The sequence below is a fragment of the Myotis davidii genome, unplaced genomic scaffold (genome assembly GCF_000327345.1).
Source record: "Myotis davidii unplaced genomic scaffold, ASM32734v1 scaffold149, whole genome shotgun sequence".
Lineage (NCBI taxonomy): Eukaryota > Metazoa > Chordata > Mammalia > Chiroptera > Vespertilionidae > Myotis > Myotis davidii.
This window is the reverse complement of record NW_006352194.1, coordinates 5,609,602-5,637,359: the sequence shown is the minus strand read 5'-3', so window position 1 is coordinate 5,637,359 and position 27,758 is coordinate 5,609,602. Positions and strand designations below refer to the sequence as shown.

The 27,758-nt window shown below is 36.4% G+C and overlaps 1 protein-coding gene across 22 annotated transcripts in view; it reads right to left on the bottom strand.

The window, feature by feature from the left end:
• The window catches only part of EIF4G3 (eukaryotic translation initiation factor 4 gamma 3), a 272,633-nt gene that overhangs the window by 171,606 nt on the left and 73,269 nt on the right, over positions 1-27,758 (bottom strand). For 21 of the 22 annotated variants that reach the window (XM_015557211.1, XM_015557218.1, XM_015557219.1 and 18 more), the window contains exon 2: positions 12,957-13,076. The exons of the other annotated variant lie outside the window; for it this stretch is intronic. The gene's annotated coding sequence lies outside the window, so the exon portion shown is untranslated. The remainder of the gene's footprint in view (positions 1-12,956; positions 13,077-27,758) is intronic. 22 annotated transcript variants of the gene reach the window in all.

Sequence of the window (27,758 nt, the reverse complement as noted above, 5' to 3'; positions counted from 1 at the left end):
AAAGCCATTTTGAAGAATTTGAAAATCACTGTACTGTGACTTTAAATCCAGGAACATTTCAATTGTATTAAAGCCAAAGAGACCTGCAACCAACATGCTCTTACTAAGCTTGTATTAGAGGGGTCAATTATAGCCCGCTGGTGTGGCTCAGTGGCTGAACATCGACCTATGAACAAAGAGGTTACAGTTCAATTCCCCGGCAGGGCACAGTTCGGGTTTTGGACTCAATCCCCAGTGTGTGCAGGAGGCAGACAATCAATGATTCTCTCTCATCCTTGATGTTTCCATTTCTCGCTCCCTCTCTAGTCCTCTCTGAAATCAACAAAAAAATATATTTAAAATATTATTTCTAAATGTTTCCACAGTCAGATTCTCCCATCAGTCCCTTACCTGCTCAAGAGCTGTTATTTTTTATGAGAATGTCATTCTGATTCTTACAGCATTAGATCTACTTTTAGAGCATGTTATAGCACTAGCTTACCACTGCATGTTATAGCAATAGTATGAGATTGGCTTTTTCAAAGACCTTCTAAAAGTTGCTCTTCTTCAAGAAATCTGTATTTCTTAAGACTTTTGAAGTAAATAAAACAAAACAGAACACAAAGATTTGGTGAAGGATGTCTTTTGTATGCATCCAGCTTTTTTACTGCTTTCATCTTTTCTACAAGTTGCACAAAGTAATATAATCCCGTTTTCTAACACAAACCTCAATAGTGTTTTTCCTTCTTTTGGATTTATACTTCCTAATTTCAGAGCTACTGAAGTTAAAAGATAATCACTCTCAAAACCAAACAGTAATACCTTCTAGGTCCTTGATACTTACTTGTTTTGCCTGTTGCCAACCTCCATTTCTTTTGCTACATCCTTCCCTTCTTAAATGTTGCCAAATGTTTATGTAAATAAATCAGCTGCTCCTGAGACATCACTTCAGTATCCAACTTCTCTAACTCCCAATGTGCACCTTGATATACTCCTGATATGAACCCTTAACAGTCTTTGGAATTTCTCAGTGTCTTTCTGAACATGGTAAGTGGACTTTCAGTGATTTTTCTCACTCAGCTGGGGTTGTTATTGGCAGGTGTTGATCACATATTTCTATCGCTCCAATCAATATGGACTGTCCTCTTGGTAACCCAAGAGGTTTTTTCTCTAAACCTGCTACTGTTTTCTAAAAGGATAAAATTTCCATGTGTTTCAAATTTTGAAAGTGGAGAAGTAACACAATAGTTAGTTTATGCTGCATTTGGTATAATGAAGTAACTGCTGATTTGGCAATGGTTTCTTAGATATGACAGCAAAGGCATAGGCAACGAGAGAGAAAACAGATAAATAAGACTTCATCCAAAATTAAAAACTGTTTTACAAATGAAAATATCAAGAGTGAAAAGTCAATTATGCAATATATAAAGAACTCTTAACTCAATAACTAAATTAATCCAATTAAAAAGTGGGCAAAGAACTTGAACACACAAATGGCCAATAAGCACATAAAAAGTGATGCTCAACACACTAATCAGTGACATGCAAATGTTTTACACACACATGCACGCATATGCATTTTCTGACACCATCAAGTTTGCTATTATCATAAGTAGCATTCTGTTGAAGACACAAATTGGCCAATTATGATACAAAATGCTATTTGTCATTAATTTCTAAAGATAGCATTTTATACTTTGATTTTATCTTTAAGTCAAAACTTTTTAAGTTTCCAAATAAACAGGTTTTAGTATTCTTATTTTTATTCATACATTATGTTTAAGATAATGAAAATTATCCTATATAATACAAGGCTAATATGCAAATTTTCCCCATGGGTGGGAATTCGACCAACAAGGAGTTAGACGTGCGCTGACCACCAAGGTGTGGCACGGAACATGGCAGGCATTGGTGACACAGCGCTGGGAGTGGACACACTGCCAGCCCTGATGGGCCCTGATGAGAGTGGGGCAGTGGCAGGATGGTGGAGGAGGTGAGCGGGCGGCGTCAGGCCAACGCAGGTGCAAAGGAAGGTCCCACTCAGCAGCCTGCAGCTGCTAGGGACCCTACCTGTGCACAAATTTTGTGCCTCTAGTGTTCAATAAAATAAATTATAAGCTTGATTAGCTTTTAAAAACAGTAATTATATTCTATAAAGTTTCAGCATAAACATAATTTCAATTTTATTTTGTTAACTTCTAATTCTGTAGATGTAGATTCAGAAAATATAAATATAAGAATTTAACATTCTTCTCTGTAGTCTAACATATGATCAAGTTTTATAAATGCTCCCTGTGTATTTCAAAAAAGGGCCCACTTAGTTAAATGAGAAAATTACTAAAACAAAGTTTTAATTATTTTAAATTACCCATAGCCTTTTAAATCTTTTATCTTTGTTGAATCAGTAACAAGTTCTCTCTATATATTTAAAGTATGATAATATGATTTTCAAATTATTAATCTCAATTATTTTTTGTTGTTGAATATGTACAAAATTCCCTTTTTTTATTGAGGATATTTTTTCCATTGATTCTAGATATAATGGAAGGGGGGAGAAGAGAGACAGACAGACAGACACATCAGTTGGCTGCCTCCCACATCACCATGGGCCACTTGTGGGCAGGGATCAGACGTACAACCTAGGCACGTGCCCTTGACTAGAAATTGAACCCATGACCCACAAGCATGTTGAACTCGCAGCCGCTGGGCATGCGGCCCACTGGCTGTGAGTTCGACATGCTTGCCTCTAAACACTGAGCCATGCAAGCCAGGGAAAAATTCTTTTTTCATATACATATGCTTGTGCTAATTTATATATTCATATAAAACAAGTTTACTATTGTTGTCCTTTATCTGTATCAGGGGTTGGGCAAACAATGGCCCTTGACATGTGTTCTTATAAGGCCAGTTAAGAAAGGATTTTACATATTAAAAGAGTTAAATAATGAAGAATATGCAAAGGATAATCTGGCCCACAAAAACCAAAATACTTGGTCCTGATAGTTTGCTGATCTATGTCAGGGGTTGGCAATTTTTTGTTCTATAAATGTTGAGATAATATTTTAGGTTTTGCAATCTCTAGCAACTATTCAACTCTTTGGTTGTAGAACAAAAGCAAAATTCATAAGTAAATTAATATGGCTGTATTCCAGTAAAATTTTATTTACCAAAACCAGAAGAGGGACCAGATTTGGCCCTTGGGTCACAGTTTCCCAACAATGGTCTATATGATTACTTACTGATCTATTTCTCTGAAATTCAGACTCCCTCACTAGTTACCAATTTGTCAATTTCAATTTCTTTTACATTTGCTACATATACAGTATATTCTAAACCAATTATTAAGTAAGAGTTTGTTACATTTTCCAGAAATTAAATCTTTATATTGTAGAAATTACTGCTCTCCCGTATATGTTTTTACCTTGAATTCTATGTTGACTACTAAAAATTGCTTATACCTGTTTTCTTTTTATTAGCATTTTTCTGTTAACATTTCCATGCTCTTGTTTTCAATCTTCCTGTGTTATGTCTAAATGCATATATCTAGATTTTAGGGTCTTTTTGTTGTTGTTGTTAATCCTCACCAGAGGATATTTTTTCCATTGATTTTTAAAATGTTTTTATTGATTTCAGAGGTGAAAGGAGAAAGAGAGTGAGAGATAGAAACATCAATGAGAGAGAATACTGATTGGGCTGCCTCATACACATCCTACACTGGGGTTCTAACTCACAACCCAGGCATATGCCCTGACCACTGGGAGTTAAACCGTGACCTCGTGGTTCACAGGTCAACACTCAACCACTGAGCAACACCGGCCAGGATTCATTGATTTTTAGAGTGAAAGAGAAGGGAGACAGAGAGGGAGAAATATAAATGTGACAGACACATGGATTGGTTGCCTCCCACACATGCCCCAACTGGAGCTGGGATCAAGCCTGCAACCAAGGTATGTGCCCTTGACCAGAAATGAACCCACGACCCTTCAGGCCTCAAGGTGGCGCTTTAACCACTGAACAAACAGGCCAGGGCTAGATTTTAGTTTTTGACAAATTTGAGTCATAATTAATAGGGAAATTTAACTTCATTGTTATTACACTTACCAACATATTCCACAGCCCTATTATTTTATCATATTTACTTTTTATTATTCCCTTTTCTGGCTGTTGTTAAAATCATTGGGGTCCATTGGTCCTATCTTATTCTTTATTTGTAAGAAAATTCTACATCCTTTTACCATTGTTTGTGCCAGTTACTTAGCTAATGTCTTTCAGCTCTGACCCATCCTGTAAGCAGTAGGAGGGTGCTTTCACCTATCAGTATGGTTCCAGACATTATTTTCATTCACATTCCCCAGCCTCTCAAAGCCTTTCAGATATGCCAGCAGAAAAGAGGCATGCATGCTTGATATTCAAAATGCCAGCCTCACCCTCACTTGGTTCTCTCACTTGAGTTTCTGATGTTCAAGGACCAACCTGAAGTAATTTTCTTCTCAGAAGTCTGAGCAAGAGTCCTAAAAGGACCCTTCCTTCTAACTCCTAGATTCTGGCAACACCTCATTTCTCTTTTATTCCCTACCTGCTTCCTACCTTAGCATCCCCTTAATAATCAATCAGTTAGTATAACAAGTTTATGTAGTTAATCCCCTCTACTTGAAATACTTAGTATTGTTCCTTTTTTCCTTGCAAAGCTTTAACAGCTATACTGCTAAACTAATTAGGTTGTCATTGCAATCAATTGTACTAAACAGAAAAGTCAAAATTTTAGAATTAAACCGTAAATGAAGATGTAATTTTAATGGAGATCAAGAGTAGTAATATAGTCCTGAATCATACAGTGTAATACCTGAAAATGGAGTATCATTGACAGGTAATTAAAAAGGAGATTTATTTTGCCTATGAAAGGTTAATAAAATATTGGTAACATAATTTACTTCTTCTACGTAACACCTACTTAGGTAGCTATGGAATAAAATAAGGCTGACAGAAAAGCCATCATTTGAGAGAGAGAATTCAGATAGCTTGTGTGTTCCATCATTTCTCACAGAGAAAAAAAAAAGGGTCTGTCAATGGATGGAGACTTTATAATCAGACTAGAGGCCCAATGCACGAATTTCGTGCAAGAGTGGGCCTTCCTTACCCCTGCTGCTGGCACCGGCTTCCCTCTGGCACCCGGGACCCGGGCTTCTCTCAGCCTCAGGCCGCCAGCAGGCACCCGGGACCCAGGCTCCCCTCACAGCCTCAGCTTCATCTGGAAGGACGTCTGGTCTAAATAGCATATTACAGTTTTATTATTATAGATATAGCTCTTCTTGTTACCTAGCTATCAGTTTGACTGGATATCTGAGAAAAGGAAAAGTAAGTAAATTGAGAAAAGAAGATTGCTTACTTGGTTAAGTGTAACATTTTATTTTCATATCAGTCATTCTATGTATCAATCTACAATATTCATTGTTTACAGTTAAGTGATTCTACTTGCTTTAAATCTAACTTAACCTCTCCTTCACTATCCATTGACAGAATTTACTATCACCACAAAGCTTCATGATGTCTGTATAGTCTGCTTTTCATTGAGTGTTAAGTCACTAAAATTCACAATTCTTAGTTCTATAAAGATGTTAGTTTTTATATATTATACTTTGTATTTAGAAAAATACTTCCAAGTAAACTTTCTTTTTTTTTTAATATATTTTAATTGATTTCAGAGAGGAAGGGAGAGGGAGAGAGAGAGATAGAAACATCAATGATGAGAGAGAATCATTGATCAGCTGCCTCCTGCATGCCCCTACTTTGTATAAGTACTGCGCGCTAACCAATTGCGCCACTGGAGCTCCACGTGCCCCCTACTTTGGATCGAGCCCACAATCCGGGCATATGCCCTTGAACGGAATTGAACCTGCGATCCTTCAGTCTGGAGGCCGACGCTCTATCCACTGAGCAACGCCGGCTAGGGCCCAAGTAAACTTTCTCATCTGACCCCTGATAAAACAAACAGTCCTGCATTAAGCTTGCCCTCTCCCTTCTCCCACATCCCTGCAAGTTGAACAACCCCAACCCCACCCAATATAAGCACATATGAATAAGCCCATATGCCCCATGCCCCTCCATCCGATTAATACAGAACAATATTCTGCATGTCTATGGTACTTATCTCCTCTAGTGACCTTTCTTCCATAGTCCTACTTGCCCACTTTCCCAACAACTTTCTGAATCACATAAATGGTACTATGGAATGAGATGTGCTCCCTCCCACTACCACCGCCCCCCCACCAAATAATCCCATGTTGAAGCCCCAATTCCCTATGTCAGCAGTTCTCAACCTGTGGGTCGCGACCTCTTTGGGGGTCGAATGACCCTTTCACAGGAGTCGCCTAAGACCATCGGAAAACACATATATAATTAAATATTGTTTTTGTGATTAATCACTATGCTTTAATTATGTTCAATTTGTAACAATGAAATTGGGGATCACCACAACATGAGGAACTATATTAAAGGGTTGCAGCATTAGGAAGGTTGAGAACCAATGCCCTATGTGATGGTATTTGGACACAGGGCCTTTGGCAGACAACTGGGATTAGATTACGCCATGGGAGTGGGGTCCTCATGGTGGGATTAGTGCCTTTATAAAACACAGCAGAGAGCTTGTTTGTCTGTCTATCTCCACCATGTGAGGACACAGCAAGAAGGTGAACTTCTAAAACTAAGAAGGCCCTTGCCAGGAATTAAATCAGCTGGCACCTTCATCTTGGATTTCCCATCATCCAGAAAAAAAATAAATGTGTGTTGTTTAAGCCAACCAGTCTATGGTATTTTGTTACAGCAGCCCAAGCAGATTAAGACAGATAGACTACACATTTTTGTGGGAAATATCACAAGCACTTTGAACAGTTGAACTGCTCCATTCCCTGAGTCTCCTTAAAACTTACCTGTTTGATTTCCCATCTCAAAATGTCAGGGCACATGCTAATTTCTGTAACTGAATTGAAGTTGCAATTTTTAGAACCATAAAAATCTGAAATATTTGCATGTTACAGCAAATAAAAAAATAGACTGGTGGCCCCAAAGCGAGTTTCTCTTCTAGACCTATGGAAAAGTAGTGAAGGGTGAAATTCCAAAGAGATATAAACTTGCATGGGAAACTCTAAGAGAGGTTTTGCACTATCAATTATAACAAGTGAGAGTAGTAGCCAGAGAAATCAAGAAGAGCCTCCAGGCCTGATGGGTTTGGCTCAGTGGATAGAGTGTTGGCCTGCAGACTGAAGGGTTCCAGGTTCGATTCTAATCAAGGGCATGTACCTTGGTTGCGGGCACATCCCCAGTAGGGGGTGTGCAGGAGGCAGCTGATTGATGTTTCTCTCTCATCGATGTTTCTAACTCTATCTCCCTCCCTTCCTCTCATAAAAAATCAATAAAATATATATTTTTTAAAAAAGAAGAGCCTCCAGGGTATGTCCACAGGAAACAAACAACTCCTTAAATGTAACAAATCCCGACCTAGCCAGTTTGGCTCAGTGGATAGGGTCCCAGGTTTGCTCGGTCCAACCTGCAGGAGGCAGCCAATCAATGGTTCCCTCTCATCACTGATGTTTCTAGCTCTCTCTTCCTCTTTGAAATCAATAAAAACATTTTTAAAAAATGTTAACAAATCCTAACCCTTCCACACACATACACACACACACACACACACACACACACACACAAACTTCAAATGAAAATGAACATCAACAACAAAAATGAGCCTATATCACAGACAACAAAAGAAGCATATGTGAAATCACAATCAGTTCTTAATGATTGGTTTTTACAAAATTCTTTGGCTTTCTAAAACAGTGCTGAATAATACAGAATTGATTTTGAAAATTTTTACTCTTTATGAAAGGGCGAGGGCTGCGCCCTCCATCTTGCCCCGAATCCTCCATGTTGGGGCAGCAGCCACGTGCTCAGCGGGCACCTTCTTCCCGGGCCCTTTCTTTCCAGAAGCCCAAGCCTCTGCTAGCCACGCCCAGGATTTCTTTAAACTAACCAATGACAATCAAGGGACATGCGCATCATGGATATGACCACATCCTGTGTAACAAGACCCGACTTGCACCTGGCCAATGGGCAGGGCCCACAGTCATCTCTCCTCCCCTCACTGCACCCCTCTATTAAAACCCCTTTTTTTCTCACGGGGCTGGCACTCTTGTCTCGCCGTTTTGTTGGTGGAGGCTGGGAGCCAGACCCAGGTCTATAATAATAAAAGACTCTCTGCTTTTGCATCGGACTCACTGGCTCCCTGGTGGGCTCTTGGGGATCTTGAAATCTGGGCATAACACTTTATACTTAAGTATTTCCAAATATGGGTTCTAGTTTGTAAAATTTGCCAAATGGAATCTACAACTTGGGGTATATGGTGAGGAAAAGTCTGAACAATAATTGTACTTAACTATTACTCTTGCAGTAATCTGACCCCAGAAATTTTGAAAAAAAATTCACTGATTTTTTTTCTAGCTACATGTAACACAAAGAAAAGCATAATCAAACAAGCATATAAAAATTACTTTAGGAATATTTCATAGTAAGTAAAAACAAAACATGAAATTCACCTAAGAGGAAACATTTGGTGAAGTCTTACTTTATAAACATGGTTGCAACTGTTTTTGTCAATAAAAACAAAACCATGACAAAAGAGCTCAAATTCTCTAATCAAATATATGACTACATTAAAATAAGTCTCAATAGTTAGAGAAAACAGCTTACCAGGACTGTTTAGCATATATCAGGAAAAACCACAGACATAAATGATCTGAATATTGTTTACGCCTTTGTAACTTACCTTCATACTAATGACATTTGTAACAGCGTATTAATTTGTAAAATGTTTAATGGCAATATTTGTTGAAGAAATTTTCAACAAGGTGTACATTTTTAAGTAAACAGGCATACGATCAACTAAAAATATAAAACAAAACAAAAGTGAGTAAGATTTAGCTCCAACAGTGCCAACACAAGGCAGTCAATTCTGCAGGTTTATGAGCCAACATCAAATCCTCATGTGCCATGACTGCAGCTTCCAAACACCACTCAACTCACAGACTACCTGAGATAGCACAATGTGCTCCATCGGGAGAAGGAGAGTATAAAAATTATCAACTGTACTCTGCTTTCTTTTGTGAAGGAAAGTAAATACTCATCAACTTCAAAAGTGAAATGTGAAAAAAAACTTTCAAAACTTCCTCTACTTTATCCTGATTAGCAAGGCTGATTGTCAAGAGTTGTCAAAATCAAAATTTATTTTCTTTAGGAAAGACAAAAAATGTTTTTAAATCACACAAAAAGTATAAAAATTGTAGTGTTAAAATAAATAGCATAATCAATCACTGTTCCTCAGTGAAGAAGTCCTTTTCTTGGCATTTCCACAGACAATAAAGAATCTAACCCATGGATCATTACCATCTCAGTCCACTAAATAACACAACTAAGTTAATCTCTAAGAAAAAAGAAGAACTAAATGAAATCTCCAGGAACAGTCGGCAGAAAATATGTATCACTCCACTTTGACTTTATTCTGAGCATGTCTTCTCACTGATTACTGTGAACACAGCTTAGGAGTCTTGACAGTGACACCAAGAAAAAATAGAAAAGTGCCAACAATTGAGCAATAAGTAGGAAATACTTTTGTCTTGCTTAATTTAAGTGATTTAAGATAATTCAAATAACAAACTTCTGCTATTTTTTTAAAGATACAAAATGAAAATGAACGCAAAGTTTGCCTAGTTTTAAATCTAAAGTCGTTTCTAAAACTCATGGAGATCTTGAAGGAACTTTAGATCTCATCTCATACAATCCTGTTATTTACAAAAGGGAAACTGATCACTAATAAGAATTTCCACTAGGTCAAACTCTGAAATAGTATTGCCCTATCCAGTAAGATCTACAGTATACTACATTTAAGTGTGCTACACCTTGACTCATCTACAGTCGCCTGGGTGGTTTCCACCTTTGAGTGAGGACCTGAACAAAAGAAGGCTATGGATCAAGTTTGGGTTGCAAACTGTTTATCACAAGGCACCTATGATCCAACAGATCAGAGGGTAATGTGAAGTGTCTGTGCCAAACAGATGCAGTAAGGAACGTCAGTCTCTGTGCACTGCAACAGGCCTTTCCTAAAGGACACTGATACTAAAGAAGCCGGCCTTGCCCTGATCGGTTTGGCTCAGTGGATAGAGCGTTGGCCTGGGGACTGAAGGGTCCTGGGTTTGATTCCGGTCAAGGGCATGTGCCTTGGTTGCGGGCACATCCCCAGTAGGGGGTGTGCAGGAGGCAGCTGGTCAATGTTTCTCTCTCATCGATGTTTCTAACTCTCTATCCCTCTCCCTTCCTTTCTGTAAAATATCAATAAAATATATTTAAAAACTAAAAAATAAATAAAGAAGCCAGCCTTGAGGCTCAACAGCCTTGCCCAACATTCCATAGGGCAAATTTCCAATAAGTTCCACAGGAAGTATTTCTAGCATGTTCCACTGGAATGGTGCTATAGTGAATTTCTACTACAGTAGGGCCTTGACTTACGAATTTAAATCATTCCAAGATCGAGCTCATTAAGGAGCTTGTTAACTCAAATTACTCTGTCAACTCAATGCAAAAAATTGGCCGAGAGACAGCTGGTATCTCAAAAAACTCGTTAGTCGGGACACTCGTAAGTCAAGGCCCCACTGTATTAGGTGAGCCACAGCTGTGTACTCTCCACTATCAGCCATGAAGAAGGCTCTTCCATAGCTATTCCATCAGCCCCAGGACAGGCAGCTGATCCTTATATTTGCTATTGTTAATACAGTGGAATCTCGGTTCTTGAACTTAATTTGTTCTGGCAGGCTGTTTGAGAAGTGATCTGTTCAAAAACCAAATCATTTTTTCCCATTAATATCATGTAAGTTGAATTAATACATTCCAGACCCCCCCCCAATGATTCCCTATTTTGACCTTTCTTGTATACAGTACATGCCCAATATACTGTTTAATCTGTAAATAAACACTCCTTTTCTTAAATGTATCGAACCAGCCCCTACTGGCCTTAAAGGAAACACTATTAGCACTCGATCTGGGGATGTCAGCATGCGGCATCTTTGCTGGTTCATGAATCCCTGCCTCCTATATGTCTGTCACTGATTAATTGCTTTTTCTTTATCCAAATCAACAGGAGTTTTTCCCTCTCTTCAATTGCCTATGATCATTGTTTCTTTCACACCCTTAGCAACATTAGCACTCTTGATGGCCTCTTTATGTTTTAAAATTGTGCTAATTACTGATTTCCCCAGCAACAAAAGAATTCTCCCTTGGCCAGAGAGATGCCTTTTGTCATGCTGAGGTATCAGCTTGAAAGGGTTGCCATTTTGGAAAACTATGAAGTTTGGTTCAACAACAGAGACCTTTTTTTCTGTGAACAACTTGGTCGAGAACCAAATTATTCAAGATAGGAGATGTTCAAGAAATGAATTATGACTGTTTTCTTTAGAGTTGTCTTTTTATATTAGCTGACCTTTCATTACACCAATTCCCTGTTATATTTAAAGATCCTTTATAATAAACTAGAGGCCTGGTGCATAAAATTCATGCACGGTAGGGTCCCTAGGGCTGGTCAGTGATCAGGGCAGATTGGGGCCTTCTGACTGCCGGCTGGGACCTTCCTTCATTCCGCACTGCCCCCTGGTGGTCAGCACACATCATAGCAAGCGATCGAACTCCTGAGGGGACACTTTGCATATTAGCTTTCCCTATTCAAAGCAGTACATAGTTTTTCTCTCTTGAATAGAGTTAGGCCAATATGCCTTATTAACAGTGTAGGTGGTTCTCTTCAGTGACAGGAAGACCAACAAAAGAACCTCATTTAGGAGCTCCAGTGGCGCAATCGGTTAGCGCGTGGTACTTATAAGAACTCATTTTAAACAAGAGTTCATTTTGACATGTTTTACTTTTAAAATTCAAAATTAAATAGGAATGATTTAGACTGAGTTTAAGCATAGTACTAAGTCTGAATTATTTTATATATTACTTAATAGGGCTATTTCAGTAATGGTTTGGCAAGCTGCACATTGCTTCTTCAAACATTCTATAGTCTAAACTATCATTAATCAGTCCCAGTCCATAACTTATAATCACTAATTTTCAGCATTATTTTTAAGAAGTAATTGCTTATCTCTTTTTATTCAAGCTTTACAAGGCCTTAAATATGGAAGCCAAAATTGAAGATAATGTTATAAAATTATTTTTCATTACTAAAAGTTCTTAAGCATAAATAACAATGTCAAATAACATGGGTCAAGGTTTTTGGCTTGACTTCCTACACATTCCTTCCAGTACGAGACTTTATAACTCTGGCCAGCTCTTAACCACAAGGAAGCCCAAATAAGCATGTGATGGTGGGTTGGTGCAAGCAAAACAATATCTTGAGAAATAGCTTAAAAAACAGGGAACCCATAGTGTTATCTTTTTAAAACAGTGTTTTAATGTCTGCTGGAAATACATTAAGGAGTTCATTATTTTTTTAACAGTTTAACAAAATTTTAAGATTAACAAAATTTCAATAATCTATTTACAAAATAAAAAACCAAAACAAACAAAAGAGCCCTCCAAAGTTACTCAAGAAGGAAAGACACACCACTTTTTACAAAACTAGAAGATAACCACCAACTTTCCACCAAGAAAAAGAGAAGAGTGGAGACTACATATTACACACTGAAAAGCAAACAAATTTGTGGTTTTAACAAATCTCAGAATACATTCTAATTTCTAAAACAATAAAAACTAAAAACCACTGTTCACTTTGAATGCCTCCATAAATGAAATGTATAAAATTGTTAGTAGCCACTATTAAATACAAAAGACAAGATAGAAATTACTTTTTTAAGTAATGTATATTATTGCTTAGAATTTGCTTTAGAAAAACAGAAATGATTTTACATGGCAATTTATTATTTTTAAAATGTAGTTTTTCTTACTTGAGAGAGGCCAGGGGACGATGCATGTCCCGGGGGCGTTGCCGCAAGATTTGGATGCCCCTTGTTTATTTCATGTGCTGCATAAGGGGAAGGGGTCGGGGGTCCTGGCTGTCTTGCTACCTGTGAGGAAATCAATATTTATTTTATTAGTAAGAGTATTAATAAACATAACTAAATCTTAGTAAGCATAATCTTAATAAACATTAATCTTAATAAACATAATCTTAATCTTAATAAACATAACTAAACTGGCAAACTTTTTAAAATTGAATTTTCTGCCTCACAATTTATACTAATGTACCAAACTGACAAAAGGCTTAAATTTTCAATACTGAAGCATTGAAATTCTTAGAAAAATTATAAACGTGAGTATTTCCATCAATTTGATAGAAGGTTCTTGCGCATCATCTAAAACCAAAACCCTAAAAGGAAAAAATATATTAAATAATAGAAGCCAGACTTGAAACTGCATAATGTACAATGATAACATTTTGTAAAAGGATTTACAAAAAAGATAAAGGATTGCAAGGGGATGAGGATAACTACAAAAAGACAAACAAATTTGGGGGAGCGATACAACTTCTATATTTTGATTATAGTGGGAATTACATGTCTCTATGTGTTTGTCAAAACTCACATAATGGTAAACTAAAAAAAGTGAATTTCACTTCATGTAAATTACACTTCAATAATCCTGAACCCAAAAAAGGAAAAGCTACTTATAGAGTATAATCTCAATTTTATTTTTAAAAAGAACATGTATAACCCTACCCAAGTAGGTGAGGTGGTTGGACCATCATCCCAGTGTGCGAGGGTTATAGGTTCAGTCCCCAGACAGGGCAATTACAAGAATCAACCAATGAATGCATAATTGGAGCAAAATATCAATGTTTTTCTCTCTCTTACTCTCTATCTTCCTCTCCCTCTAAAATCAGTAAATTTTAAAAAGTAAATGTACATGTGTATGTGTTTCTGTATGTATAACTTTCTCTATATATGTTTACATATATACACATACATATATATACACCATAGTATATATACTTTGAGTAATTATTAATTCCAATGGATTAAATCTCAAAAGAAAGAAACAGCCCTCAGGTGTTAAGTGTGTATACACTTTTTGGGACACCCTGTATATACATACACATACTCCAAGTATAAATGTCATATTAAAAAGAGTTGTAAGGAGATAGAGAGGTGTCTTCTTTTTTTCCTCATTTTCATTTTCTAATACTAGAGGCCTGATGCATGAAATTTGTGCAAGGGGCTTGGCCCTCACAGCCCCAGGTGCCTCAGCCGGCCCTCACAGCCCCAGCTTCATCTGGGACGGTTGTTCTGCTGTTCAGTCTAATTAGCATATTAGCTATTTATTATATAGGATAGTTCAATAGCCATGAACTTGTACAACAGAAGAATAACTAGCATTCTATGCAAACAAAATTACATTTCCCCACTTTTGCTGGCAATAAACTGCCCATCAGCCTGTGATTGATATGAGACCACTTCACTCAGGCCCCTTTCTAGAGTCAATCAACCCTAACCAGCTCCTCTCTATCACAGTCTAAACCACTCTAGCACGGCACTCCATGAGTGGAGGGCAATTCTGCAATCATCTAATATTAAAGAATCCATTCTCCATAGAGCGGGGTTCTTTAATTTCAGTGGGCCTTTTGTAATCTAGTGGAAACTACAGATCTCTTCCTAGGATCAAATTTTTAATGCCTAAAATACATAGAATTCTAATAAAAACCAACTACTGTATATTGAAATACAGCTGCCTAACTTTATAATTCAAAGAAATGATAACATTCAACGGGACATTTTCTCCTTCTAAGTTCTTAGAAAGTGGTCTCCAAATGGCATTAGATTTGCCTGGAATTCAATGAGTCCAAAGCTCTGAATAAAATCTACTCCCTGGTAATCTAACCTTAGAATCCCTTATGTCTATCTAAAATAGACATAAACACCTAAAGGCTCAGCTGCCTGACCCCAATGCTAAAATAAAATGGACTCACAAAGAACTAACTACAGTAAAAAGATTTACAGTATAAACGAAACATGAATGATGCTAAAATGTAATCAAATTAAATTTCTTTCTTGTTTTTTAAATAACTACGATTTTCTTGAAAAATTTCATTTCCAATTTTGAATAAAAATTTTTTATAAGGGCATGAGGTTTACCATAAAACGTTATAGCATTTCTAAATCTCATCAGAAATTTTTCAAAAGATAAAAATTGGGCAGCTGTTTAAACATCTATTTTCAAAAACTAATAATCAGAAATAACTTCTCCCAACAAGGGTTTATAAATTTATATTCTTATTTCATATGTTTTGAAATAATAAATTATTTTGACATTCCACTAAAGTAAACATCAAAATGGATACACATTTTTAATATATTTAAAAATTTGCAAAGTAAAATAAAGTGAAGGCCATAAAGTTGTATAAAGCTATATAAAATCAAACTCATCCTGATAAAACAAGATTAAACTTACTTAGGACAATAAATGATAGTATTGAAAAATGTAAAAGAAAAGAAAACTATTTGTTAAGAATAATAGATATTAAAATATAGTGTGGCTCAGTTGGTTAAAATGTAGACTGGTGCACAAAACGGTCGCAGGTTCAAATTGTGATTAGGACACATACCCAGGTTGTGGTTTTGATCTCCGGTCTATATGCGTACAGAAGGCAACCAATCAATGTTTCTCACATCGATGAGCTCTCTCTCCGTTCTTTTCTCTCTAAAACCAATAAAACATATCCTCAGGTGAGGATTAGAATGAGTGAATGAATGAATGAATGAATAAATATTTGAAAAATAAATATATTGCTACATGCATGTCCATAACAAAAGTAAAATTTTAAAAACCTCACCCCTTATTGACAGGGATCTCAAAACACAGGTCACAAATAAGATACTGTGAATGGGTTTTCCATGCTCCCAGAACTATAGAGCATACATCACAACTGCCTTAAAACCTTAACTCAACAATGATTCCACCTTGGCCGGTGTGGATCTATGGTTAGAGCATTGGCCCACTCACCAAAACATCATGGGTTCGATTCCCAGTCAAGGAACCAAACCTGGATTGCAAGCAGATGTGAGAGGCAACTAACTGATGCTTCTCTCCCTCCCTCCCTCTCTCCTTTCCACTCGCTCTAAAAATCAATGGAAAAAAATCCTCTGGTGAAGATTAACAGCAACCAAAAAACAGATTTCATTTTGGGATACATACCCCTAAAAATATACATTGCCTAAAAAATTAGGAACTTATATATCCAACAGCACCACACATGATATCAAGAAAGGTAGAAATAACAAATAACAGGAAAATAAAATAACATAATTTGAACTAAAGGCAAAACATATATATGTGGACGACTTTCAATATAAATAAATACGTAAAATAATCAGGAATTTAAAAAAAGAAAAAATACACAGTCTTCAGAAATGTAAAGAGATTCTATATAATGACAAAGACCAAAAGAACAATTAAAATTATTTCAGATAGACATTCCTTTTTCTCTAAAAATTGCTTGAGTGCACTTTTTAAGAGTAGTATTTTATCACCCCATAAAAACAAATGTTTGAGAGAAAGAGAAAAGGCATCTTGCCAAAGCCAAAAGAACTATGCTACTACTACATTAACATTATCCTAGCCAAGTAGTTCAGTTGGTTAGAGCATTGTCCAAATATGCCAAGGTTGTGGGTTCAACCCCTGGTCAGGGTACATACAAGAAACAATGAATACATAAATAAGTGGCACAACATATCAATGTTCCTCTCTCTGTCTCTCTCAAATCAAGTTAAAAAAATTTTAAATCTTTTTCTTAAAGCAAGCACCAGTGAAAAAGAATATTCACAGGCAAATATCCCAGAGGTGTACATCCAATGCTGTTGCTAACAACTCTGCCAAACTGCAAGAATCCTTTAGTATTATATATTCTTGTAGGGCACTCACAACTAAATTTGGGGATCCCTACTAATAAAAGCAAGCCAAAGAAAATTATCTGTATCAAAATAAGAGAACTAGAATCATGCTATTCTTTAAAAAATTTTTCCAAGAAAGAAACTGCTATATACAATAAATCTTTGACCTTCATTATGCTCTAATTAATTCAAAGAGACTCCTATTACAAGTGTCACACTGCATTACAGAATATATTTTCTTTTAGTGTAATATAGAGATTAATAACATTGCCAGGGAAAAAGGTGCACCATCTTCAATTAGAAATTATACAGGAGCCGAAGCCGGTTTGGCTCAGTGGGTGGAGCGTCGGCCTGCGGACTGGGGGGTCCCGGGTTCGGTTCCGGTCGGGGGCATGTGCCTGGGTTGCGGGCACATCCCCAGTGGGGGATGTGCAGGGGGCGGCTGGTCGATGTTTCTCTCTCATCGATGTTTCTAACTCTCTGTCTCTCTCCCTTTCTCTCTGTAAAGGGTCAATGGAATATATTAAGAAAAAAAAAAAAGAAATTATACAGGATGTAAGCAGTTAACACAATCCTATCCCAAGGAAATGGCACAAGGGCTAATGAAGTTATAGGGGATAAAAATCAAAGTCACACAAAACTTTGAATACTTCTTTCAGAATCTACTGAAATTAATGATCACTATATTTTCTAATCTCTAACTAAAGTTTCCCTCTCTAAGTTATTTTACTTCAGATCATACTGCTGTAATCTATGTCCTTCAAAGGTAATGATAAGTTTTCATATAAAGAAAAAAACATGTTTGATCATTATTTCAAAGATATTACTACCATCTAAATTACAGAGGCAGGGAGCAGAGGTATAAAATATACTTTTTAAAATTTATTTTATTGATTTCAGAGAGAGGTAGGAAGAGGGAGAGAGACAGAAACATCCAAGCCCTAACCGGTTTGGCTCAGTGGATCGATGTGTCTCTCTCATCGATGTTTCTAACTCTCTATCCCTCTCCCTTCCTGTCTGTAAAAAATCAATAAAATATTTTTAAAAAAAGAAAAAAAGAAACATCCAAGATGAAAGAGAATCATGGATTGGCTGCCTACTGCATGCCCCCTACTGGGGATCAAGCCTGCAACCCCGACATGTACCCTATTGGGAATCCAACCTTTCATAGGTCGGTGCTCAACCACCAAGCCATGCCTACCAGGCAGGTATAAAATATCTTATGATGGCAACTCCTTAACCATCTCCAAAACTAAATTGGTTTTTATCTTTTATACTAGAGGCCTGGTGCACAAAAATTTGTGCACTTGGTGGGGGAGGGTGGTCCCTCAGCCTGACCTGTGCCCTCTCGCAGTCTGGGACTCTTGGGGGAATGTCCACCTGCTGGCTTAGGCCTGCTCCCCAAGGGATAGGGCCTAAGCTGGCAGTCAGACATCCCTCTGTCAGCCTGGAAGTCCTCGGGGGATGTCCACTTGCCAGCGGGCCTAAGCTGCAGTCAGACATCCTTAGCGCTGCTAAGGAGGCGGGAGAGGCTCCCACCACCACCGCTGTAACGGCAGCCATCAGCCTGGCTTGTGGCTGAGCAGAGCTCCCCTTGTGGGAGCACACTGACCACCAGGGGGCAGCTCCTGCATTGAGCATCTGCCTCCTGGTGGTCAATGTGTTATAGTGACCAGTCATTCCCAGTCGTTCTGCTGTTAGGGTCATTCTGCATATAATCCTGTTATTATATAGGATAATATTAATCCTAAGCAAAATAAATCAACTATCCTTGGAATACTCTGTGTGTGTGTGTGTGTGTGCGCGCACGCATGCACATGTTGTATTTAAGTGCAAAAGAAAATATGCTCATAAAACTTTTTTATAGATTATTATATTTCTGCACTGGCAATAATGTGGAACTTCCAGAATTCTCATTCATTTCCGGTGGCAAATGTAAACTAGTAAAACCACTTTGGAAAAGAATTTGGCTAAGCTAGTAACCTTAAAATAGGCATACCCTATGACCCAGCCCTTCCACATCTAGGTATAAATCTGAGAAAAACACAAAAATGTTCATAATTGTATTGTTCTTAGTAACCACAAAAGGGAAAAGACTAATTGTTTATTAACAGGAAAATAGATCGATAACATTTCCCTACTCAAGAAATCAAAGGAAAAACGAGAAAAACACACCACAACCTGGATGGCTATCATAAACAATACTGACTGAAAGAAAACATAGCCACCAAAATATTTCGTATATGAATGTTGATAGCATATTCATAACAGCAAAAAGTGGAAACAACTCAAATATCTACCATTAATTGATGAACAGATAAATAAAATATAGTATTATCTATCAACAGATATTATTCAGCAATAAAATATTATGCTAAGAGAAATAAATAATCACAAAGTACCAGACATAGTATAATTCCATTTATAATGAAATATCCATACTAATATGTAAATCTGTAAAAGATAGTCAGATTAGTGGTTGCCTAGGGCTTTGGAGTTGGGAAGTGATGGGCTAATAAGGAACGCAGGGTTTCTCTTCGGGGTAATGAAAATGCCCTAAGACTGATTGTGGTGATGGCTATACAACTCTGAATATGCTAAAATCCATTGAATTGTACATTTTAAATGAGTTAATTATGTATGGTTTAACTTTATCTCAAATAAAGAGACAGACACAGAAGCCAACACTGAGGAAGCAAGCTGCCTAGTAATGAGAAAAATGATTTTCATATGAGAATTAATTTAAAAGAACCAACTTGATTAAATAACTTTAATCAAGGGCTTCAGAAATGATTTATGGTTTCTACCTAAAGGCATCAACAAGAAACCTATAAAGATTCACTTCTGGCTGCAAGAAAAGACATGGCAGACTTAGAAGTATGTTATCCTACTCACCTAACCTGAACTTCATCCAGATCACTGGCTTTGCTGACACAGCAGCAAATAATATTTCTATCTTAGTTAACTATTCACTTTAATTTTTTCTATTCTTCTTCCATATATTGGAAGGTGAGTTACTGAAAATACAATAGGAGAAAACATGAGCATACCTAATTTCAGCTCTATCATTTAACAGCAGTGTTACTATGGGGAATAACTCAGGGTTTTTCACTTTCCTGCCTTATAAAATAAAATCTTAGAGGGATATAATGAAGATGAGAAATCAATTTTGGAAATTAACTAGTATAATGCTTGATACAAAAAATTGGAAGCTACTAGTATTTCTATCCACAAATTAAACTTTAGGTTCATGAAGACCTTTATAAGAACAGGAGAGGCCTGATGCACGAAGATTCATGCAAGAATGGGCCTTCCTTCCCCTGGCTGCTGGCACCGCCTTTGTTCCAGCTGGAGCCATCTTTCTGCCTTCACTCCAGCCCGGAGATGCCTTTCTGCCTTCCCACGCTGCCCAAAGGCCAGAGCGGCTGGGGCAGTGCAGAATGCCTGTATTGTTACCCCTGGCTGCTCGGTGCCTATGTATGCAAATTGACCCGCCATATTTATTGGGTTAATTTGCATAGTCACTCCTGATTGGCTGGTGGGAATTGTGATGGTGCAATCAATTTGCATCTTTCTCTTTTATTAGTGTGGATACACATTACTTTTAAAATTAATTTGGTATCTAGAACATCTGTAACCACAGATTACATGAATTCATATCATGTATGTGCAAGATCAATGACTATTTTTAGAATATAAAATATTAAATTAAGAAGAAATGAGTTTTCAATTAGTTTAGGTTAAAACATCAAAAGATTTTACCGGCTGAGGGATATGCATGAGATACCAAAGTTCATTTATATCTGCTTTGTTACTATGCCCAGAAAAAAAAGTTAGCAAATGAAATAAAAATTTAACACTGAATCACTGGCTATTGAAAAAAGGACAAATTCACTGACTCTATAATAAAATAAATTCCTATATGTTCTGAAAAAGGTTCTTAAAGGAAATGATCACTGGTTCCAAAAGGTATGCCCATACTCTTTAGAACACTATTTTCTGTACAAACATACTTCATTTTATTGCCCTCACAAATAATGTGGTGGGTATTTTGTTTGTGTTTTACAAGTTAAAGGTTTGTGGCAACCCTGTGTCCATCAAGTTTATCAGTGCCATTTTTCCAATAGCATTTGCTCAACTTGTGTCTCTGTCACATTTTGGTAATTTTAATACTATTTCAAACTTTCTCATTATGTTATGGTGATTTGTGAACAATGATCTTTCATATCATTTTTGCAATAGTTTTTGCAGCATCATGAACATGCCCATATAAAATGGTGAACATGCCCATATCAAATGGTGAAAAAAGTTGTGTGTTTTGATTGCTCCACCAATTGCCTGTTTATTTCTTTACTACTCCTCAGGCCTCACTATCCTGACACAATATTGAAACGAGGCCAATTAATAACCCTACAATGGCTTCCAAGAGTTTAAGTGAAAGGGAAGAGTCAAATGTTTCTCCTTAAATCAATAAAAAATATATATTTAAAATAATTATGAATCAATAAAAATATACATTTAAAAGAATTAAGCTAAATAAATTCTGCCTGCCTTCTATAAATGGAACAACAAAGTCTGGATGATAGCACATCAGTTTATAACATGCTTTACTGAGTATTTTAATCCCACTGTTGAGACCTACTGCCCAGGAAAAAAAAAATTTTTTTTTTCAAAATATTACTGCTCATTAACTATGCAGCTGGTCACTAAAGAGTGCTGGTGAAGATATATAAGATTAATGTTTTTTTCCTGCTAACTGCCCTTCTGCAGTTCATTGATCAAAGAGTAATTATGACTTTCTAGTGTTATTATTTTAGAAATTCATTTCACAAGGCTATAGCTGCCATAGACAGTGATTCCTCTGATGAATCTGGGCAAAATAATAAAAAAAAAACCTTCTGAAAAGAATTCACCATTCTAGATGACATTAAGAACTTCGTAATTCATGGGCAGAGGTCAAAATATCAACATTAACAGAAGTTTGAAAGATATTGATTCCAACTTTCAGGGATGATTTTGAGTGTTTAAGACTTCAGTGGAGGAATAACTGCAGATGTGGTTGAAATAGCAAGAAAACTAAAACTATAAGCAGAGCCTGAAGATGTAACTGATTTGCTGCAATCTCATGGTAACCATAAACGAAAAACCTATAATAGGTACACACACAAAAATAAAGAGAAAGGAACCCAAACAAATCACTAAAACAAGTCATCAGCCCTAGCTGGTTTGGCTTAGCCTGCAGACTAAAGGGTCCCGCATTCGTTCTACTCAAGGGCACATGCCCAGGTTGAGGGCTCAATCTCCAGTAGGGGAGTGTGCAGGAGCCAGTTAATGATTCTCTCTTATCAGTGATGTTTCTATCTCTCTCCCCCTCTCCCTTTCTATCTAAAATCAATAAAAATATATATTTTTAAAAAGTCACCATGGTTATGAGAGCAAGAGAAGGAAATGTGAAAAATTATAAAAACAACCAGAAAGCAATTAATAAAATGACAATATATAATTATCAATAATTACATTAAATGGAAATAGACTAAATGTTCCAATCAAAAGATATAGGGTGGCTTAATGGATACAAGACCCACTTCAGATCAAAAGATATACACAGATTGAAAAATGAAGGGGAGGGAAAAGATATTTCATGCAAATTGAGAAAAAAAAAAGAAAGAAAGCTGGGGTAGCAATACTTAGAAGAGACAAGATAAGACTTAAAAACACATGGGAGGTAATTAGAATCTCACAAGAAAGATTCATGGAGATTATCATTCTTCAGTATAAGAGTTGACAATATAAATTTTCTTACAGGTGAAACCAGGAAAAAAATAATCAGACAAAAAAGAGTAAGAGGTCAAAAAGCAAGAGTTAAGAAGGAAATGGGTTTTAGAAAAAACAACCAACTGTTTCATTTTAAAATATTATTTTCATCAAATGTTTTCTTAGTTAATTGTTAGGGGACCAAGAACAGTAACCTCATTATATTGAGAGGAAATAGAGAAAAGAAAGAAGAATTGTGAGAGAACTGAAACACCATCCATCAAAGCAAAGATTCAATGGATAATGACAAATCTAACAATGGTAGGAAAACCATATTATTTAGAAATACAGAGCTAATGCCACAGGAACTGAAATCAAATATAGTTAAAAGGAGCTACCTCTGAAGGACAAGAATGAAGGGTGAAGTGTAGACAAGGGTAGTTTCTTTTCATTATAAACCCTTCTAAATTATTTGCTTTTTAAAACAATAGATATTATTCCATTGCTCTGTTTTCATTAAATAGGTGGATAAATTTTAACCAGATATTTAAGAATCATCATAAAGAAATTACCAAGAGCCCTGACCGGTTTGGCTCAGTGGATAGAGCGTCGGCCTGCGGATTGAAGGGTCCGGGGTTCGATTCCAGTCAAGGACAGGTACCTTGGTTGTGGGTACATCCCCAGTGGGGGCATGCAGGGGGCAGCTGATTGATGTTTCTCTCTCATCGATGTTTCTAACTCTCTATCCCTCTCCCTTCCTCTCTGTAAAAAAATCAATATATTAAAAAAAGAAAAAGAAATTACCAAAAAAGAGAGAAATCACATCATCGATTGTTAACTTTTCTTTTTTTGCAACCTGCTATGATTTTAATAATCTCAGAAGACAGGGTAAATATTATCTTGGAATTCCCTTTCTGTGCTTTTGCAGTTTCTTTAAAAATTTTAAGGTCCCAGGTTCGATTCCGGTCAAGGGCATGTACCTTAGTTGCGGGCACATACCCAGTAGCAGGTGTGCAGGAGGCAGCCGATCATTGTTTCTCTCTCATCGATGTTTCTAATTCTCTATTCCTCTCCCTTCCTCTCTGTAAAAAATCAATAAAATATATATTATTTTTAAAAAAAGAAATTACCAAGATAAACATCAATGTGCAAGGGTGTTCAACGCAGTATTATTTATAAAACCAGACCCAAAGGCCCATAAGAGATGACTAGTTATATAAATCCAACTGTTAAACTGTTCTTTATAAACATCTCCACCCCTAAAAACACTTTCTTCTTTCTTCCCAATATAACAAAAAAATCCAATAATAATGTAGTTCTGTATTTAATGACACGTCACGGTTCACTAAAATGATGTATAATTGTATACTAACATGAAATATGCTCAATATACTAAGAAAAAATGCAACCACAGGCAGTACATATAAGTATGAATAAATATTTGTTTGTTTTTAAAGTTATATGTATACCCTGGCCGGGTAGCTCAGTTGGTTCGAGTGTTGTCCCAGTACGCCAAGGCTATGAGTTCCATCCCTGTGGTGAGATCACATACAAGAATCAACCAACTAATGTATAAATAAGTGGAACAACAAATTAATGTTTCCTCTCTCTCTCTAAAAAAAATCAATAAAATTATTTTTAACAATTACATGTATATAACTTTTAAAGTTATATGTATGTATTTTATATATGTCTATTAAAATATAAAGCACCTGGAAGAAATTCCCTAGAAAACATTATAAATGGCGGCTTTTCATTCACTTCACAATGTTATTTCCTGATATTTTTGTTAATCGGTATTATTTAGTCAGAAAAAAATTACAACCGTGAGTTGGTTGTTTGAATATTACATTTATTATAACAAAAATTATATATACCCCTTCAGGAATAGGTAACTACAACCTTAAGATTATCGTTAGAAAGACTTTTTAATGAGGAATTGCTTATAATTTTAAGAAAGAGGAATATGAAATTGCAATACACTAATTTTATCTTTTTTAAGTGAACAACAAAAAAATTACAAGAAAGATATCAAAATGGAGGCATGCCCCGTTGGTAGCAAGATCATGGATCATTTTTTTTTCTGTTATGCTTTTCTCTGAGTTTCATTTTTTTCTAACAGGCACATTTATTTTATAGTAAAAAAAATCTGCTACTTGAAACTTCGTAGTTAGGTTTCCACACTGGCCTATAAATTCCTATTTAAAGCCAATGATGCGGCTGAAAAAGCAAGGTTCACATTACCCTCTCTGTTCCTGAGGCCACACAGAGCAATCATCACTGTGATTCTCATCTGCTCAAGTCCTTGCAGCCCTAATGGCCAGGGGCAGGATGTAAGGAATACTTATGACATGACTTAGAGACAAATGGCCTCTTAGACATTTATGCATAAATATTTTATTAAATTATTAATTCTACCAAATCTCACCACTTATAATATGGTTATTTGGTAGTTTAGAATTTAGAATATCAAGTCAAAATACCAGGAACAGCTCAGATGGCAAGGGCTGCCTTATAGTATTTAAGGGAGCAGGCCAAGATGGTAAAGATTTTTATTTCTTTCATTGCCCAAAGAAGTGCCTTAAGATTCAAGGTCCCTTCCCAATTTAGTAGTAAAATCTTAATCAATTAGGAATAACTGTCTTGGGAAAGGAACATAGTGGTAAAGAATATCTATTCTACTAAGTCCAACCATTTTAAGAAAACTAACTTTACACATACACATAATTTCTTATGTTCATACATAAGAAATTAATGCCTTATTTTTCAAGGAATACATATTTTGTAGGCCATTTGCGGTCTCAGCTCTCAGATGAACAATTGACAACCGACCTGAAGGTGATAGCTTCTAATGGAGATATTCACATTCTTTTTATATGTTCCAAAGTCACACTATCAAAGCTCTTAGCTTTTCACCATGGAAAAAATTGTACGATAGTTGGGAGATTATTGGTATAAATCGAACAACTACAATGGTATTAGTTATTTTCCAATTTATAACTTAATTTTTGTAAACTTACAGTTTGCTTTTTTTCTGCTGATCTTCCTTCAGTTGCTAATGAACCATTTACCTAACTAATCAAGGTTAAGTAAATTGTTTCATATTCCGAAGTACCAGAACTGTGAATTCAGTATTCAGCTTATGCATAAATTTATGTTATCAAAGTCACTAAGTTACTGTGACACAGGTCCAAGTCATGTGAGACATGAGATATATGCTCCCATACTAAGGATGAGTCAATGGTCATCACTCTCCAGGCAAAAAGTGTGAAACAAGGAACAAAAGCAGAAGGTGACCTGATTCAAGTTATCTTATAAGCAGGCCCAGTGACATTAATAAAGGAACATGGGTTTTTCAGAGAACTGAGTTTAAATTCTGGCTCCACTATGCAGATAGTATATAAGCAAATTACTTAAATTCAGTTTCTTCCTCTGTTAAAGGAAAAAATAAAAACGATTCTGCAGTTCATTGAACATACTAAATGGGATCAAATGCATCACAATGCTTGGTATATAAAAATAATTTTAAGCTGAAACCGGTTTGGCTCAGTGGATAGAGCATCGGCCTGCAGACTGAAGGGTCCCGGGTTCGATTCCGGTCAGGGGCATGTGCCTGGGGTGCGGGCACGTCCCCAGTGGGGGATGTGCGGGAGGCGGCTGGTCGATGTTTCTCTCTCATCGGTGTTTCTGACTCTCTATTTCTCTCCCTTCCTCTCTGTGAAAAATCAATAAAATATATTTTAAAAATATATAATAATTTTAAAATGGTAGCTATTATAATATTTAATTATTTATAAATACTTAAATGTTTAGCTTAAGATCCTAGTATTAGGCATAATGATCCTATTAGGGGTAAGCCAAATAGTTCTAGAATCAAATTATTACAAATTTTGATTTTCATTGTACAAATGGGGGAGGAGGATAGGAAGGAATTGCACTAATCCTAAAGCAGTGGTTCTCAAAGTATGGTCTCTGGACCAGTGGCATCAGCATCACCTAGAAACTTGTTAAAAATGCACATTCGTAGGCCTCACCCTAGACCTACAAATTAACTTCAGGAGTGAGCCCCACTAAAATTTAACAACTACTGACTTAAATACAACAGTAACAACTACTGACTCAAATACAAATACAACAGTAACAACTACTGACTTAAATACAACAGTAACAAGTTTTTGCTACCATTCACAGCACTTGCTTTGCATGTTTGATTTTAGTACAAGTTACAACACAAATTAAAAGGTAAACTGCTGGACATATACAAGTATACGGTTATGCTTTATTATTGCTGAGTATGATGGTACAGAGAAACACTGTCATTTATAATTATCGGCATCCCTAATATGTTTTCTTTCCTATACAAGTAAAAATCACTATCTTCACTATTCAGTTTTCCTCTTTACCCTGTATTCCCATCACACTTAATGATCATCTTACACTAGGTTATGCTACAACCTCAGTTTCTTGGAATCCCTGGGGAATAAGTCATCCATTCTACAATGCCAGATTTTCCAGAGAGCTAGAAATGAATCTCTTTAAATATTAAACAAAACTTAATTTTTTTTCCTGCAAATATTTTAGATTGAAATCTTTAACACCATACATCAAATGTAACCTAAACTTTTTCTTTTAATGAACCGGATGATGCCCAACCAACTAAGCCACACGGGCCAGGACTCTAAACGTTTTACTTCTTTTCTTAAGAGACCATGCATTTTTAAAAAAATAAATCTTTATTGTTGATTATTAGTTTTTCCTCTTTTTCCCCCTATAGCTCCCCTCCACCCGGTTCCCACACCACCCTGTCCTTACCCCCACACACTGTCCTCCTTCATAGATGTATGATTTTTGTCCAGTCTCTTCCCATTCCCCCCATACCCCTTCCCCCCCGAGAATAGTCAGTCCACTCCCTTTCTATGCCCTTGATTCTACTATATTCACCAGTTTACTCTGTTCATCAGATTTTTTATTCACTTGATTTTGAGACTCACTTGTTGATAGATATGTATCTGTTGTTGATAACTTTTATCTTTACCTTTTTCTTCTTCCTCTCTTTAAAGGATACCTTTTAGCATTTCATATAGTACTGGTTTGGTGGTACTCAACTCA